Source organism: Austrofundulus limnaeus, unplaced genomic scaffold (assembly GCF_001266775.1).
Source record: "Austrofundulus limnaeus strain Quisiro unplaced genomic scaffold, Austrofundulus_limnaeus-1.0 Scaffold103, whole genome shotgun sequence".
Classification (NCBI taxonomy): domain Eukaryota; kingdom Metazoa; phylum Chordata; class Actinopteri; order Cyprinodontiformes; family Rivulidae; genus Austrofundulus; species Austrofundulus limnaeus.
Window position 1 is genome coordinate 911,581 of NW_013952505.1, and position 4,993 is coordinate 916,573.

The following is a 4,993-nucleotide window of genomic DNA, read 5'->3' on the forward strand; positions in this document are numbered from 1 at the left end:
TGGACACTTCCTGGTATGTGGGGCAGGAAACACATATCCTTATATGGTGTTTTTGGGGTGGTAGTTATGTAAATAACCTCTCCTCGTGCACGAGCAGCTGGATATGAACAGGTGGAATTTACGCAGCTCATTTACACACTTTTCTTGAAGATAGAAGAGTTTGTTGAATCTGACGTGACATGTTCGTACGAACCCTTCGTACRAACAAAAGTAAGAGAAATTTAGGATAAGAATATGAACATGTTCTTGCATGAGGCCCACTGTCCTTTACCTTAAAGTGAATTGAGTCCTGTTAACAAAAACACAGTGTTGCTACACAAAAAAGAAAAAATGTCTACAACACTTGTGCTCAATGATGCTTTACATACAGTACTGTCCAGTGCAGTCATTAAWACAAGGTGGGAAACTGATTCGATTCCCACCAAGAAGTTTCCTGATAATAGATGTAAAAGTGACAGTGGAAGTAAATGGAAGTAAGTTTCACCAAAGTGAGCTTCAAGTAGAGGTGTGCTTATATGCACAGAGATGCACAYTGTTCTTTTACAGGGGTTTCCTGCAACATCCACTCTGTCCATAATTTAAAACTCAAACCAAAAGAGCAAAGCTGATGCTCTTATCCCACTTCACTCTGAACAGTCACCATATTAAGCAATAATCCCTGACATCAGCATTGACACACCCAATTTGTTCTTTATAGCTATGGGATACTGGCACGTACAATAATAAYAGATTGCGACATCATCTATCACCATTTACAGTTACACTGACTGTACTGTATTTGTGGCCTCGCCCTCACTGCAAGCCATGTTCTTTGAAAGGTTGGTGAGGGTGGTGCGTTTGTTCTGYGATGGTCTACTAATGTTCGAGTCTGACACAGCTGCTGATTAGACTCATCTCGTGACTCAGCATAATATCTCTTGTTTTGTGTTTTTTTCTTGAGTTGTTTAAAACATATTAAGAAAAAACTGCAGTTGCCTTTGCATAAATTTGTTTTGACACTATGTTTATTTTTTATTTTTTTTTACTGTTTTTACTTTTGCAGCGCCCAACACGCATGCAGTGAAACATATTCATTTGATTTTGTAAACAACAGTCTGGTGCAAAAAGGACATGTCAGTCCACAGCCTATCAATTACAAATTAGAAAGCCTAAATTTTAAATAGGCTTTTAAAATGCTGTTTCTTCTACAGGTATAATAGCAGGAAAGACAACAACTAATCCCATYTATTCTGCTGCACCAATCTTCTAACCCAATGTTAACTGGGTTGTTTCTTAAAGTGCGAGGACTAATATCAGCGGACATTTAAGTGTGTAGCAGTACACATTAATCACAGTTCAGTTTGTACCTCAGTTTTAGGGTCACGGTTTGATAAGGGGTTTGTACAACAGAAAAATACAAAACAAATCCCAAATGCTAGGATTTTTTCCCCACCTTTTTCAGACAGACAATAAATCTCCCAGAAGCAGAGACGAAAAAACAAACCACCCCTGGCAGTGGAGAGGCTCTAAGGTAGCAGGTCATGTAACTTCAGTATGAAACTAAACAATAAATAAGCCATATTATGTGTATCTTTTTATTTATTTGACTTGAACTGTAAACAGTGCCCTACCGGTTGTGTTTCAAACTAAAAATATAATAAGCTCCAAACTGAAAAGGATTTTCTTTCTGATTAGAAAACAAAATGTTTTTGTCTGTTTTGGTTAATTTGTTCTAAAATATATGGAGAAACAAACAGCAAGGATTTAAAGCAACTTCATGTCATCTAAACTCACCATTCCTGCTTTGCTTTAGTGTCGAGTGCTTTAGACAGGATCTTCTGATCTATTTCTTTTGGGGTAATTGTTGTGTACTGTGTTTGAGATGAGAGACCAGTATCTGTGACAAATGTATTCTTTACCTGCAGCAGACCTGATGGGTGTAAAAAAGCTGGGGTCATGCTTGTGTAATCTGGTTCTGCTCTGTTGCTGCACCAGAACTGATCATCAACTATAAATACTAGAAAAGGGCGAATATTAACAGAAAATACTAAGTATTTGAGTATTATAAAAAGTCCTGTCACACTTCAATGTTTAATGCAACTCATGCTGACCTATGAGACTTTTGTTATGATTAAATTCCTCATGCAGGTTATATATTTAATGTCATCATTAGTATTTAAGTATGTATACATCCAAAAGAGGTTTTCAGTATATTGTTTGTATTCCATATACAACCAAAACACATTCAGTGTGACAGGGCTTTCTGGAAAAAAAATAAGTTGGCACTCCATATGAGGGTGTTCCCCAAAAAACACAATATAACTTTTTAAAAATAATTTTCAGAAAAAAAACAAGCAACACAATGTAACATTTTGGTTCGTTCATGGCCAAGGTAAAACCCACGAGAACCACGGTAAACTCCCAGCTCAAGTTCAAGTAGTTACAAAACAGCTACCATCCACTTTCATTTACTCGTTCGAGCTTACGCCCACATTTCACTTTACTCGCTGCAGTAAAAACTCCATTTCCTGGTTGTCCTTACGACACTGTTTAACATTGTGAGTTCATGCTGGACACACCAGTATCAAAACACAATAGTTCCTGGGCCAACTTTGCACCACCCAGTGACAGCCTGACTCAGCCCTCATGGTGCAATACCGGGGGAGTTTGCCATGTCTCGCTGTGCAACGGAAGGGTGCGGACCCATATTTATAGTCTCAGTTAAGCGATAAGTCCACTCCTATAGGCCACAAATCCTTCACAGAGCTGCATGGGTTCAGAGGTCAACATGTAAATGCACAATGTAATCTGCAGACAAACAGCCCAACCCTCCGTACAGTCATCAAGGTAAATATTGCTGCACTCATTTGTCTCGCCATGAGTCTCTCGATGGTCTGTATGAACATTTCATAAATGCTGATGAGCTGCCAAGTGATGACTGTCGGGGCCAGCAGTTATTGCTCTGCAACATGTCTGGGCCCCATTGTTTGAGAATGGAAACGCCCGAGATTAATTCAGCCGCACACTTGGCTACTTGAAAACACAGCGTGAAGAGGGATTACAGTCAAGGTTGTTGGCCTGGCGGCTGGAGGCCAGGAGTGGGAGATAGATATAGAAATGCAGAGAGAAGAGAAAAAAAGCAAGGTGTATAAGACCCCCACAGTGAATGAGACTGCCTGCTTATGAGTTGAGAGCGTGATGTGCAAACAGAGGTCTTTCAGAGCTGCCAGGCACACAATAGCTTTGTTTGCTATGCAATAGAAACCAGTTGTTCGCTGCTGAGTCAATATTTACTGCCTAATGGAATGTGTGCGCTGCTACTACCTCTGCTCAACAACACCAGATTGGAGGTGGGAGTTTTTACGTCCCCTCTCTGTCGTAATCGCAGCTCAACCTTGCCGTCATCCCCATCATCCATCCTTTTCTTTATCCAACTTTCCCAGTCATCTCATTCCTTACTTCCTTCACTCCCCTCTTGTGCTCTCAGTGTTGTCTCCATCACTCCCACCTCAACACTTTTTCCTCCCATTTTTTTGTCAGTTCCGTATCATATCTTTTGCATCTGCAGCGCACCACAGCAAACAGTGGTAGAAACTCTGTAATGAGACCCTGTTTGGAGCTGAGTTCAACAAGAGATCACTTATCAGGTATTGTAACAAAGGAAATTGTAAATCCTGAGTTTTATTAGTGGTGTTGCAAAGGGGGAAAAAAAGTGAACGGTCTTCTGCCTCTGAAGTGCAACACTGTACCAAGGCTGTAGCACGGACAGAGAGAGTGAGATAGCTCAGCGATGAGATCACCGGACCAACAGAATGATCCCATTGTACCCAAGCCTGTTGGTCGACAGTGAATGTGATACATGTGGTATTCACACCGTGGCTTCTGATACACTGCAGCTTAATCACAGGCAGTTKTCCTAAAGGTGCATCCACTGGGATGTGTTCCCGGCTGAGTGGATTCTACAGCTCATATTGATTCTGCGCACACCTTTTCCCAGGTGTGGACGGATGAGCGTGGCACACTCGTCCAAGCCTAAAGTTGTTTTTCTTCCTCCCCAAACCGTCCAACTTCAACAATCCGTTCCCTTCGGTCATRCTTCGGTATTATATCTTCACAGCTCGGAGGATCACAGAGTAGAGGTCAGTTGTGGGAGAAACGGGATTGTGGGGAGTTGAGGTGGGTTTCCATAGTGACACCAAGGCAATGAAAAGATTGGACCAGTGGAGTGTGCAGTGGGTGCCAGTGTGTGTATCTGTGTGCCCATGAGTTCAGCTCCAGAGCTAGACACAGTGGAACCATTCATGATCTACTGTCTGGCCCCCAAGCAGTCCTTTTAAATCAAAGCTAGCTCAAAGAGCTCAGATGCATGCAATGTTCTGTTGCATTTAAAAATATTTTCTGGCTTYAAGAAGTGGTATTCTGTGTAAAGGTTACAAACAATTAATACCCTGCCTATTGTARAAAGCTCTTTAAATRKACTTACTGTGGAGAAATATAGCGTWTGACTGACAGGACTGACAAGCTGATGGCTGGTCTGAATGCTGCCTCAAGCAACTCCAATCTCCAAAATATTGTAGTGGTTAAAAATGTTATTTAATACATCTTAACATTGTACATTTCTCAGTACTTGGTTGTTTATGGGGTGTATCATTATACGAAAATGGACCTGGTTCCAAAGCAAAGTAGGTCTGCTCAGACAAGCTAATATTAGTTCATCAACACAGTCTGAGAGAACTGACAACCCAACCAGGTAAGAAAATAAAACCTTTAAAATTTCATAGTAATCTCTTACATTAGAACTAGAATAGCTGTTAATTTTTCATTAAATAGTCATTACTAGGGTGTCCCAATATCAGTTTTTCTCAAATCAAGTACAAGTACTTCCGTTTGAGTACTCACTGATACTGAGTACTAATAACAAGTACTTATTGAGTTAATAATTAGACATTACACGATGACTTTAAAAACACATTTCTTTTATTTAGAACATGACGTTTCTCCTTCTTTACAGGCC